The 14,032-nt window shown below is 41.7% G+C and overlaps 1 long non-coding RNA gene across 2 annotated transcripts in view; it reads left to right on the top strand.

Annotated features, from left to right (window-relative positions):
- Nucleotides 1-14,032, top strand: part of LOC133273759 (uncharacterized) — a 260,975-nt gene that overhangs the window by 155,630 nt on the left and 91,313 nt on the right. The window contains exon 5 of one of the 2 annotated variants that reach the window (XR_009744931.1): nucleotides 921-992. The exons of the other annotated variant lie outside the window; for it this stretch is intronic. This is a non-coding gene — a long non-coding RNA (uncharacterized LOC133273759). The remainder of the gene's footprint in view (nucleotides 1-920; nucleotides 993-14,032) is intronic. 2 annotated transcript variants of the gene reach the window in all.

The following is a 14,032-nucleotide window of genomic DNA, read 5'->3' as shown; positions in this document are numbered from 1 at the left end:
TATTAGTAGTATCTCATTTAAAGAGTAGTGTATCAGTTTAAAGCTGTAACACACTAATATACTACTTGGAAGAAAAAACAAAACCACTCCAAAAGACATCTTCCAAAATTCTGAGAAAACTCTTAATGGTGTGAACAGTTGTGATCCAGACTACAAACTTCTCTACTGATTAAAGCTCTTGTTCACAAACATTGCTGTCATCTGTAGTCTTAAAAGACGTCATATAAAATGGAACATCCCAGCAGTACTCTTGGGAGTCGCCAACTGTGAACTGAAAATGTTGCCTCTTAGCCAGTGCTGAAAAGAAGATGCACTTTGTCTTAGGATGACTTCAGGATAGATGTTATGTCTCTTTTCATTCTGCAGTTAAAAGCCCTTTTCATGTCCTGTGGCTCATTGCCATATTTGCATGCTCCTTTCAGAGCCAGCTTGTAGCCCTCACCCTGCCACAACTGCAGTGTTTATGTCTCTCCACATTCAGAACCTTCTTAAGAGTAGCTTTGTCCCAAGTGAATCTCTACCCTGGAAGACTGTCCACAAAACAGACAACGGAGAGCTGGGCTTGAGGTAATCACCGGCTTAAAGGAGACGAGTGTAAAAGCCACTTTTTCATCAGCTTCATGCACTGTTTGCACTTCTTACTGTCATCTGGAAACCCTGAATTAGAGGATGGAGGTGAGTTGTTAGCAAATGATCGGAGAGAAAGCTCTAGAGAAAATTCCCCGAAAGAAGGTAATACCAGAAAGTTTAAAGCTGTACTCTCTCTCATCAAGTACCTTTTACCTGAACTCAGCCGAGACTTCTCAATAGAGTGCTTATGAGCAACACTGGCACAATCATGTATTACTTATACAGGGTGCATCTGTTTCCTGTCATATTTGTAGCTCATGAATACTTCACTCTGTTGATACACCCTGCAGAATATAGCCAGGGATTAATGCAAGGACTGTACAACTGCCATGATGCCCAATGGAATCTATAACAACTTTATGGTGAGGAACATGTATACCTCGTTATCTCCATATAAATGGCAAATGCCTCCTGCTTTTTTTCACCATCTCTGCTGTGTTTTAGCTGTGTCAATACTGAAATGTTTGCTCTGCATAAAGATTATTGTTCCAGTTTGGAATTTGTGTGAAACCTGGGCCTAGACCTGACCTTCCTTACATGAATTCTGGCACTGCCTCACCATGAACACTTCCTAATTGCTGATTATGGCTTATCATTACAAGACACTTATAACCAGGGATTGAACCAGTATGTTTGAATCTGTTCTCGGTCAGATCCAGCTGTGATTGAAACTGTTGTAGTCGAGCTCTGATTCCAAGCAGTTTATTCTTCAGTTCGCAGACTCTCAGCGCAGGCCTTCAGCAAGCCGAAGTGTTAATCTCCATCTCCTCCTCTTCCACATTAACATAATTTTTAGTCCTGGACCTATCCTGGACCTGTATTTTTTAAAATACTTTAAATTTAGTATAGGAGACCATGCTGCTGATGGGAATGAAGTGATGCCAGCACTAACCAGAGGAGTGGGAGCTCATTGGCAGTAAAATCCCCTTTCTCCCTTGTAAAAACCCCAACCCGTTACCTGTGCACGTGTGTATCTCCCTGTCACTAGGTATAGTTGTGGTATTGCTGGAGGAAACTAAGACTAGTCTTCTTCCCTGAGGAACAGGAGTCACAAGAAGTAGTTTACATGGATCTCACCTTAGGAGGTAGTGCCCATGGGTAGCTGGTTCCAGGGAAGAAGGTTTGCATGGTGTAACAAGGAAGGACAGACTCTGAGCAAGTCAGTGGTTTTCAAAGCATTCTTTAAAGTCAAGTTGTCTTCTTGTTGTGCAGAGCCTGCCAGGGGATGTCGTTTTTCAGCTGATCTGGTGTTCTGAGCTGGAAAGGTCTTTGGTTTGGTTCAGTTCCGTTTTGGGATCAGCAGAATTTCCAAAACAGCAGCTTAAGTTTAGTTCTAGCTTTGGGAAACATTTTGAAACCGGTTCATGGGTCAGGTTTAGTTTGACCTTTTCTTATAGCAGAAGAATGAGAAGTAAGTCTTATTCAATCACTGACATTGATTTTAAACAAGAAACTGCAAAAAATGTCAGTTCTGCTCTATTCTGTAACAAGTTTTTATTTAGTTAATGAAGTCAACATTGCAGATGATTAATCATAATGGAAGCCCCTGACTTTGGCCTTAGTGCTCTGAGACGGCATTCATGTGGTTCTTGGTACAAAAGCAAAGGCTTTGTGTCCTTTAGTTACACTCTTGCCTCAGCCAGATTTCTGCTGGAGAAGCTTTGTTGTGAGCATTCAGTTACACACAAGGGTCTGGGTGGTGCGGTGCTGCTGTCCCTACATGTAGGTCCTACATGTTGAAAAGTCAAGTGGCTCTGTGTGTATCTCTATGGTGTACAAGGCCTGGTCTATGCTTACATTGTTTCAGCTTGTCTTACTGAGTAACTTGTATTTCACTGCTAATAGGGCTGTTTCTCACTTAAGATCATGTGACCATTGGCTTAACGCTGGGACTAATACCATCAGCTTATGGTTGTCCTTTGGTTTTGATGTCTAAACAAATCACTATAGAAGATACTCTGGGAAACACATGCCACTGACTGGTTTCAGTCCTGGTAAGATGGACTGTAAGTCCATCTCAGAAAGGTCACTGAGCACATGGTGTCAGACATGATCTGTGGAGAGTGGTCATGGCTTCAGCAGAGGGAAATGATGCCACAATGATCTGCTCTAACAGCATGTAGGTAAAGAAGAGCCAGTGGAGATACTAAACTCAACAATATCATCTCCCAGGGTTTGGAGGGGAGAAGGAGGAGGCAGAGAATGATCAGGGTGGCAGGAAAATGATCAAAATTTGCAAAACCATGAAGGCAGTAGAGGAGTTGAACTGCTTTTCACCAAATCTCACGATGCTACAACAAGGCACAGATCAAAAGGCAGGAGGATCATTTTACAACAGGTTAAAGGGGGGATTGCCTTGTATCATTGTCTTACAAACAGTGAACTTCTGGAACTTGCTGACATCCTTGGATGACAGTTAGACAGCTGCTATCTTCTTCCTGAAGTCAGAGATAGCATAACTACCTTTCCTCTGAGTTCTGTTAGAGTGCAGGATTTATGCCATGAGAGCAGAGAGACTGGTGGAAATCAGATGATTTTTTTTTTTTTTCCTCTCTTTCTAAAGACATGATGTTCAGCTGTTAAACACATGGATATAGGGATGTGTATAGGGATATACACAGTTATAGATATACATATATATATACTTCACTCTAGCTGTTCTGTTAGGGAAATCCTCTGCCCTCCCACATAGATACCAACTCTACAACTGCCTTTTCTTCACAGTCTTCTCAAACCAAACACAGGCCATCTTCTGGATAGTGAAATCTGGGTTTGTGGCTGCAGGCAGCAGCAGAAAGCATGGTAACATTTCACTATGTTTTTGTTATATATGACATGGGGGGGGGGGGGGGTAAGCTATGATTTTGCTCCCTCGTGAAGTGCTTCTGGTACTTAGCTGGTACACAAGGAATTGTGTCTCACATCTGCTTATGTAGTCTTTTCACCTTTTGCCACAGAGCTCTGTGGTATTGGTGTGCTATTTAACCCCAGCAGCTTCCAGTCACACTAGTAGTTCCTTCCACTTTTTGTCCTTTCTGTGCTGAGCCAAGAGATGTCTCAGTGGTGGTCACTTGCCCAAAGTAGTCCTACATGCTGTCACTTCCAAGTTGGGTTCCTACATTGTGCTCTGTACAAAAGCTCGTGGTCTGCCAGCGTGGCAGTGTGGGCCAGTTTGAACACGTTCCACTTGCACAGCTCTGGCTTCATATCTGGGTCTGGATGTGATTCAAGCTTGAGATTTAATTAGAAAGTTGTGTCTATTTTGGGGCCTACTTAATCGACTTAACAATAGCCCTTGTACCCAGACCCTGTCCTACTGTCAGCAGAGGTGCCTCCTGATAGATCTCAAAGTGCATTTTTGGTCAGTGGAGAGCAGTTAAAGTGAATAATTGATAGGTTTCATTATGTCATGCTACTGGTTGCTGCTGCTATAGGTACATTAAGAAGAAAGTAAGTAAAACAAGGTGTAGCGAGTAATGTAGTGTTAGCTGGGACTTCATGCTATACAGGAAGGAGTTCTACTATAAACTTGTGTAAAATACATCTTTTCAAATGCAGTTTATGCAGCTTTTGTTGGTGAATGTGCAAGAAATGGTCACTGCAAGCATTTAATTTAGTATGTATCTCAGCAGTGCTTTGGAGTGAAGGGGACAGTTGCAGTTAAGTTTTTCAAAGTGTTGCAGTGTGCTGGGAACCAGGAGCCAGCACCATTCCTTGCTGCTTGACTGCCCTAGTGTGTCAGCTGGACCATGTGGCTTCAGTTCTCTGAGGAGTGTTTCTCCATCTGTAGAATGAGAGTCCTGCAGAGCAATCAGAATCTGCAGGTGAAGGGACTCATGTAGGAGTTGCATGTTTTATGCTACAGTTACAGTAATACAGGCAATTGTAGTGTAAGACAACCTGTGCATCTTGAAAGGATCTCTCTGTCATTCACACCTACTTCACCTCTCAAAAAGCTATCAAATACTCTATTAACATCATTTTTAATGATCATCTGTGCAAAGATCTGCATCGCATAATTCTGTCTTTGTGAGAATATAGGTCAGCCAGCCAATGGAATTGCTAGGACTATGAAAAAGAGCAGTTTTATCATCCTAGGGTTAGTTGGGGGGGGTCCCCCTTAAAAAAACACTTGGTCTGTAATCATATTTGGGAAGATCTCAATGTCTGCAATTATATCTGTTAGCATGAAGGTGGTCTACATAAAGATACTGCTTTTTGCATCCTTCTTGCACATAGCACCACTTAGTCTGCCTTAATCATCTCCTCCAGCTAAAAGATTTAAAGCCAGACTCCTGTCTTAAGAAAGTAGATATGTCAGGATACCCCAAATCTGTCCCCGTGGTTGGGAGGTCTGAGTTCCAGCTGACTCTGCAGACCTGCAGACACCTCTATCCTTACTCTTTGCATCAAAACAAGGAGAAGAATGGTACCTTTTGGTACCTGTTGTCCTTAGTGAGCTGCCATGAGTAATTGAAAAGCAAGATTTCATACTTCAGCATTTTATTTGTGGGGGTAGGCTTCTTAAATGTTAAAGAAAATGAGATCATGGCTCAAGATCTCTTTTTTTAATGCTTATTTTTACTTTAGCACCTATGGGACACAGAGCAAGCTATTTGCAGAGCAGAAATCACAGTTCCCAGCCAGCTCTCCAGTACTTTGTATCAAGCCTTCCTATTTGTCACTGATGGTGAAAAGTTTAATGTTGAATGTTGTTATAGCAGTTTGCAGAAGTGGCTGTCCTGAAGAAAACTGGTGTCCTGCATTTTTCAAGTGTTACTCAGCTCAATTCTGACAAGCAGAAGCATTTTATTTACAGCATCCTCCTAATATATAACACAAAAGTCAGTTTTAGAGTGTTGGGGTTTGTGCATTCGTCTGCATAATACAAAGTTCTGGAGACAGGTTATGCTAAGTTAAATTGTGATGCTTTAGCAGCTAAGGGCCATTCTGTGTCTTTTGTATAGTAGTGTGTGAAAGCCAGGGAAAATCTCCGTTCCTGTAGCCTAAGAAACACAAAGTTTGTTCTCAGTAATTTTGCTCTAAAGGCAACCTACCAAATAAGTAATAGAGAATGAAAGGACCTTTTATGATTTTCTTTCACGTTAAATTACTTGCAAAACTATATTGAGTTACATGACAGGAAAAATGGCTCCTACTAATTTCAGTGTAACTCTCACTGATCTGTGCTAGAGGGGCTGCTTAGACAGACACCTACCTACGTGTAGGGTTTTCCACAGGTTCTTTATCCTGCTATTGACAGTTCCTATATGGTGTGAGTTTCTCCATTGAGGACATGCAATCTGCTTTGATTTTCAGAGCAAGCAAGCACATAAAAACCAAACCAGTTTTCATCTTTCTTGGGTGAATATACAGCACTAAGTACTTTCAAAATTTATGCTTGCTGTTTTTCATATCCCTTTTTGTGTCCAAATATCTTGGTCCTACCACACCACATCTAAATAGACTGAGTAAAAAGAAATCATGGAAGGGATGTGATAGGTACACTCCCCTGAGAGCCTAATATTGAGCTACTTTAGTCAGGTTGCTCCACATGACATAAAGCAAAGCATCCTCAGTCTTGCACCAGAAGCCGTTAGACTTCAGGAGTACCTTGTCTGTTCAGAGAGAGCCTCTGCTGTGGGGGCAAAGCTGACTGCCCCTTTTATGGAAGCAGAGAGAAGGAAAGATGACAAAACTGATGCTACAACTCCTTCGTGCACACCAAGTGACAAAAAGACCAGCTCCAGGAATCCATCCTTTGATATGCGCAGGAAGAGAGTATGATTTGGTAAATGCTCATGGTATCCATACATTCTGATGGACCACTAGGGAAAGCAGCTCTCAATCTGCTGTGATCTCCGTTTTGAGAATGCTCTGTCCTCAGCAATAGCTGAAGGTTTATGGAAATTACAGTGGATGCAAACAAATAGTTAGTACATGCACAATAAAGCAGTGATTGCAGGTACCTTGTGAGGGAAATCAGGCTCTCTATAACTCATGTCACTCTTTACAAAAGTAGATAATTCCAGCTGTTGTCCTTGACCAAATCTGTGCTGCTGAGCATTTGTCCAGCTGGGTGCTGCCTTAAACCTCAGTGCTGGCTCCATTCCAGTGGGGAAGCAATTTCCATAAGCATATATCATTTATAAAGTGCTTCAGAACCCTTCAGGATGAAAGTTGCTATGTAAATGTCATGCACTGTATTACATTCAGGACTTTGAAAATAACAGAAAAAAAATGTTATTACATACCAGATAAACTGAGGACAGGAAGCATGTTACGCATTTTTGGGCCAAGGCAGTGTACGTATTGTTCACAGAGCTAAGCTCTCCTTGATGCTACTGCACAGGTGCTAAAGCAGCAGGTGCTTCCTCTTCCATTCACACATCAGATCAAGATTTGTACTTTGCCATCACGTACAAGGCAAGACAGCAGCTAACTCCATCCCTCTGGAATCAGTAGGATAGGGGGAGATGAAGGCCCAGCAACCACTCATCTGGCCAGTACAAATGCTGCCATGTGCTGCGAGTCTTTGCAGGAGACACAGTCCTGTTTTAAGGAAGCAGCTGGGCATTCTTTACAGCATGTCCTATGCCCCCAGCAGCCTGCTGATTCCTGCAAAGGCAGAAACCCTGGAAACTTGGCCCTAGAGTCACAGGTAATTTTACTGTAAACTGCCCAAAGTGAAGAATGAAGGAAGGAGTCTAGGTGAAGAAAATCTCTCCATATATACAGTCATATTTACACAGGCTTCACTGGCTTTCTTTGTAAGATTTTTACAGCATTTTGTAGCATTTTAGCTGTCTGTAGGGTACTCTGAGAACCTTCTTTCTGGGTTGGTTTTGTTTTTTTGCTCATAAGGAAAAGTATATAGAGGCACCAGTAAAATGAACTGTGATCCTGAAGTTGTGCAAGCAAGAGGAGTGTTTTTTCTGCTTCATGTCATTTAGGGTTTAATTTAAATTAAAGAAAAGGTTGCCTCCAATTTTAAGTTTGGGGTGGAAGTGTTGGTCAACTTCAGTTCTCTGGAGTCTGCCTCCACCATCCCGAGCAGTGGCATTGCTCTGCGGAACATCAAACATCAGAGGGCAATGGTGACCTGTGTTGTTTTAATCTCAGCCTAAATGATTCTTTTGTTTTGTTTAAGAATGAGCCCTTAACTTCCGTAAACTTCATTCTCTCAAAGAGCTTTGCAGAAATAAAATACATCCAGAAGGAGGAGGCCTAATATGACAAAAGTAGTGGTTTTATTGAAAGAGAGCTTATGGTATTTTGCTTTTGAAATGTGTTTAACACAGAGTTTAAGGATTGGCAATTTGTTTAAAGAAATGGGTAAAATATTTAAAACCACCACTTTATTTAAACTATTGTGCCTCCTTCAGTAAACATTCAGTACATGACTGAACCCTGTATGAACTTGTGCTTGTTGCTGGTTAAATAGATTGTGAGCTGAAATGAAAAGGGGCTGCTATTGAGAACAGGACACAAAAGTTGCATGTGCATTTTTTATTTGCCCACACACAAGCTCTTACCCCCCAAAATGCCGTGTTCACAAGAACCTTTATTAAAACACCAGGGTTTTTTTTCTTCCCTGGCCTCAAAGTACTAAACTGAAAGCAGGCTGTTAACAGAAATGAGTAATTATTGAAGCTCTAACAGGCAGCTTTCATTGAAGTTGATTACAGCAGCCATATAATCACTTTTACGGATGCTGTAATCACAGTAGCAGGGAATGCTTGACTTGGTTCTTATTGTTTTCACTCAGGGTGGAGGTAGGGGGCCTGCAAGAAACCCGTTTTACCACCTTGGTGCAATTCCTGCTGTAAAGGAAATCTACACAGCACTGAATGAAGCAGAGAATCGTTTATTCTTTCTTTATTAGCATTTTCTCCTCCCTCACATGAGAGTCTGTTGGAGTCAGGAAATTGCTGTTATTCAATATGCAAGCCAGAGGTTGTAATGACCATTTGGGAGGGTATGACCAACAATTACAGCCCTTAATGAATAGGAGCAATCTAGTTGAGACTAAACACTAGTAGCAACTCTGGTGCTGTCTCTGGTTAAATTAAAAGAACAGCAATGCAAAGGAAGTTAACAAGAATTAATTAGTTGGATCAAACTGAAAACCTACTCATTAGTGATGTTATAGGCAAAGTAAAAGCCTATCTTCAGTGCAATTAGGTAGACAAATGAATTGTACAACTGACTGATTCACACCTGCTAACAGCTAAGGGCTATTGCCGATATGTACGGGATCCACTTTTTACAGTTCATGCATACTTGCATAGTTTAATGGATCTTGCATCCCTGAATTAGCCTTCATTCCTTCACATTTCATTCCTGTATTTGATCCAAACAGTAAAGTGTTGCTTATGGATTCTGACACAGCATGGCTGTGTACAAGACTGCTTTTAGAAGGGTCCATAGAATTGGAATGTCTGCTTAAACTACAGTGCCAGATGGAAGTGGTCTCAGGTTGCACATCTTTCTTGTTAGGCTTTTTTAACTATTTAAGGTTTCGTGTCCTTGAGGAGGTCTTGATTGTGTTGAAAGTAGATAGATCTGCAGAGAGAGAGATCATGTCATCAGTTAAAAAAACAATCCCAGGGTTCAGGATTGTGACACTTAAGAAATGGGAAGCAAAGGAAAAAGGCAAAGTCTTCAGAGATGTGGAGTAGCACCTGCAGGTCTCACTGTCATTAGAGCATACTGTATTTGCAGTGCAGTCTTAGGGATTCAGGAAATGCATCCACGAGCACAGTGATCAGAAAAGCACAAGGAGGGTTTTTTCCTCTCTTCGTCCTGCATTTCCTTTTCCTGCTCCTGACATTAGTTCAAGGCTTAGCAGTGCCAATGTGGGACCCAGGGAGCAGAACCAGAATGAAGTATCCGGCATACCCTCACTCTCCTGTTCCTGCTGCCAAGTGGGTTGGGATTCAGAGGACATGGGGGTTCATTTGTGCACTGTGATTTTCAGGGGGGCAAACTGAGAAAGCCATGCAGTGTTCTCTGATCCCTCTTTCTGCTGGTATATTGCTCATTCCAGGGTCTTGGAATTTTATACTTCGTTAATATTTCAGAAGGCCCTCCTGGTCTGTAATGCTCCATGAGGCTGCCACAATTTCCAGTTTAGCTCCGTGTTAGGAAGAAACTAGTGTTCTTCATTGCTGTGCACTTGTATTGTGGACTTGACTCTTTTGGCCACGTTTTGACACAGGGTTTTGGTCTACAGTGCTTTTATTTGTGAGTAAGATTGCTCAGAAGCAGAGGAGGCATGGTGGAAAGTGCTTCGGAACCTTGGGGCTTTGAACAGAGCCTCCTCTTTTTAATATGTCATAGTTTATTTATTTATTTTTTAAGTGTCTGTCTTAAGGAGAAAATTCCAATAAAGTGAGAAAGTTTGCACTGTAGGATAAATAGCCTCTCTGGCTTAGCCCGTTGCAGACTCTTTGTCTTTGTTTTAAAGGGGGAGGTTTGAATATAAAGTATTTGATTTAAAGATTTTTTTATGAGATCTTAACAGATGACATCTCTTATTTACACACAAGAGACTGACTCCCTAAAAAGCTGCCTGGATATGTAAATCTACCAGCCAGATATACACATAAACCAGATTTTTTGGACTGAAAACCCAAGTAAATGTACCTATTACAACAGAAAGACCCCTTTGAGTCCTCTAAAAGCTTTTTTGGTGTATGGCTTCAATGTGTGTTTATGGTTTTTTTTAAACAAATGGAGCCAAATCCAGGTTTAGTATAATTCTTTATATGTGTGTATATATATTTGTAACCCTAGCTTTCACCCAAAATTAGGGATAGCTACACTACCCTTGTTCTAACTTGAGCTGCATTGAAGGAGGTCACTTTTGCTTTACCATAGCTATTTCCATAGCAGGAACAAAAGTGGCCTCCATTAGGAAGAGGCATCTGAAGATGTCTGCAGTGAAGTGAAATGTTTGCCTTGTCTTTTGACTCCAGGCTCCAGTGTTGGCACAGGGCTGGGTCTCTGCGAAAATCACACGTGCCATCAGCCTTTCCATGCTCCATCTCCCCTAGAAAGGCCCAGGGCATGAAAGCCATGAGGAGCTGCAGGAAGCTGAGGGCTTCCTTCAGTGCCTTCCCTTCCTGGGCCTCATGGGTGTAGCCAAGCCAAGTGAGGGGTTTGAGCAAAACTGTTCTGACGTTACATGAGAGCATTTGAACCCACTATGTTTCTTATGCTGGGACAAGGCTGTAGTCATTTGGAAGTGGCCAAATAGATTTTTATCAAGGTTTGGTTTTAATAAAGTTATTTCGTTGCTGACAGGCAGGTTTTAACCTTCTGGAAAGAGGAGTTTGTAATAGAAATGTTGACACAACCTCCCTCTAGGGGTGCAGTTGCATTGCTGCAATAATAGCGTGTGGGCAATACAGTAATAGGGCACTGACCCATAACTGACAAGAAGCAAGGCTCCAACTGCATTATAAAGGTCATTCTCTCACTTGTGGAAATGAAGTGTATGTTTTTGCTCTACTTCCTAAATGTTCTGTTCTTTTGTCCTTCTCCCACCCCCACCCCAAATCCAAATACTTTATATTTTTAATTCACTAGAGTGTTGAAATTTTTAATGTTATTTAAAAGAATATATATAAAATCAAATAAATGGATTAACCCTGGCTCTCTTATCAGCTAATCTGTGTTCAGCATAGGCCACACAACCCAAGAAGGAAAGCCATTTCTGCAGTTTCACCCATGTTAGCTAAGGGTAGTCTCAAGGTTTGTCTGAACTACCCCGGTCTGCAGTGGTACTAACGGAGCATGCTGCGAGCCAAATGCAAGGAGGAAATGGCTTGTATCCACCTGATATCTATTGTCCTCTTCCATAGTATGTGGTAGGCCTGAAGCTACGCAAACTGTGAGCATAGGAACTGAAAACCATTGGAACTCTGTATGTACAGCCTGTCCCAAAGAGTGACCTTCAGTGATTCTCTCCTTAGAACCATTTCTTTTCAAATGTTTAGGAAGTAGCAACTACACACAGCAGAGACCAAGCGCAGGGGCTGAGTGCTGCAGTCTATCTGCATGGCACCATCAAAGTGCCTTCTGGTATCTGAGAACCGGAACCACAATAGTTGATGTCACGAGACTGATTAAAACTAACTGCCCTACCTGTGAGGTAGAGCATTAATTGAAAATGTGTAATTTGTACAATAGGCAGTAGTTAATTATCTGCTTCTTTGAACTGGTTGGTGTTTGGGATGGCTCTGCCTATGGGGAGCAGAGACATGAAACAAAAGACACAGGCAGTTTGAATGGGGAGTTGATACCGTTTAAATGACTAGGAGCTGTTGAAAAAAATAAAATGACCCCATCTGTTAAATTCTTAATGTAATTTTAAATCTAGTTTATGGTAATGCTAGTTGAGGTGCAGTTGCCCTTTATAGAGGTGTTGTCACTAGGCTGCACAAGATGGCCACCTTAATTTATGCTAAGCATCAGTATTAAAACCTGTTACTTGCTCTGTAAACAAATTCTTATCAAGTGAGCTAAGGAAAAATCATTTTCACTTAGACGGTATAGGCATTTAGTCAAAGATAAGCATTTCTGACTTAACCCAGTAGAGAGCAGTGGTGTGTATATGCACCAGCCACATTATGATAACATTAACATTTAATACATAGAGCCTTGGTTACTTCATTTGAAGGGCTTGAGGTTTTTTATCCTCCCCTGTTTCATTTCACTATAATACATAGTTTACAGGCACAAACACATACACACCGATGCATACAAATTTAGTAAAATGCTTTATTTATTGGAATTCATAACCCAATTCTTCTCCATTTTCATCTATCAGTGATAACCACATGATTGCTGCTAGAGAAAATGTGAAATACCTGATGATAAACTTTGTCATCATTAGATTCCAAGGATAAAAGCACAAATATTTGACTTAAACATTTATTTACTTCCTAATTCTATGGTAATTTTTCTGTATATCTCTCTAACTGTATCTGCCTACACAGTGAGTAAAGTGTTCATCCATTGTTACCGTTGTTAAGATCAGCACACAGTTAATCACAGAAAATTGTTTTATATCGTATGCAAAAGATTATTAATGCCTTATTGTGTAAAAGCTTACCTAAGCTGATGTTCTCAAAACTGAAACATTTAATCACATTTGTCATATTTAGCTTTTTTTGCTGAATATACAAGACTGTGTTACACTAATTAAAACAGTGTGCAACAAAGAACACACTGGGAATATACTGATGAAGAAGACAGATTCGCAGAGAGTGACTTCAGTGGAAATGATCTAAACAGTGGTCTTTTGGTAAAGAAAGTAAGATCAGTCCAAAGCAGAACCTCTGTATCTAAGGTCCTTAAAACGTCTTAGAAGTTTGAAGTCTATATTGGACCTGGAACTGAATAGGAACTACTAATATACATCCAAAATCCCCAGAGATTTTGGCTGATGGCAGCGTGTTTCACATGAAACAGCTGGTCTAAGGTGTTCAGATACCATAGTGATGAGTACTGTGTGAGCATGTGGGGAACTTGATGAGTCTCGTGAAATTTCTATTGTGAAGGAAAGCTTGAAATGGCGACCTCTGAGTGCCGTTACATCTGCAGCTGGGCTCTACTCCTGCTTCACCTTCAAACCCAGCCTTACAGGAGAGAGAACTGTGCTCTGTCAGCACTGTTGCTCAGCAGCCAGAGCAGGGTGCAGGAGCCACATCCCGCAGTCCTCACTGCCTTCCCATGGAAGGTCACATCACTCACTCTCTGTTGCATTGCTCCTGGGTGTTCAGTTCCCTGGGCTGGGTGGTGCTCAGTACAAAGCCAAACCAAACAGTTTGTGTTGCCTGTTAAGGAAGGATGGTGAGAAAAGAGCCAGAGGTGATTTTTCCAGCTCCTTTGCTAGAATCAGATATGATGTTTCAAGGGTTTATTGGATCCTTGGATGTTTCTGTATTTGTTTTAATTGGGAGACTTGGTTCCTGGTCTCTGCTCCTTGAGGTGCCTGTTTCTGTTTGAGCAGTGTCTCTGAACTGCCCATTCCTGGAGGAGCAGGAGGCTGGGGCTGGCAGGGGAGCACGCTGCCCACAGGCTGTACAGCATGGCCAGCTTCACACGGTGCATGGGATGGGGTTGTTGGTGCCAAAACAGCACCAGGACAGGGCAGTGAGGTCCTGCCACTCACCGTGCCTCTGCAGAGCCATGACAGAAGATGTTGAGTCGCTGACTTCTTATTTCCATAATCATTTGGGCCCACTGTGATAGTACATGTTCCCTCTCCTGCTGCTGGTACGGGTGTTGGTGCACTGATCAGCTAATACTCTGCGAGGAAGAAAGAATGCTGATTTTTACTGTAGAGTCATGACTTCACAGAGATCAATGCAGGAATGAGAATCAGCAGCCA

The sequence above is a fragment of the Pezoporus flaviventris genome, unplaced genomic scaffold (genome assembly GCF_033815535.1).
Source record: "Pezoporus flaviventris isolate CSIRO_AGI_PZ_B2104156 unplaced genomic scaffold, CSIRO_AGI_Pfla_v1 ptg000001l, whole genome shotgun sequence".
Lineage (NCBI taxonomy): Eukaryota > Metazoa > Chordata > Aves > Psittaciformes > Psittacidae > Pezoporus > Pezoporus flaviventris.
Note: the sequence above shows the minus strand (reverse complement) of the source record. Positions and strands in the feature narration are given on the sequence as shown.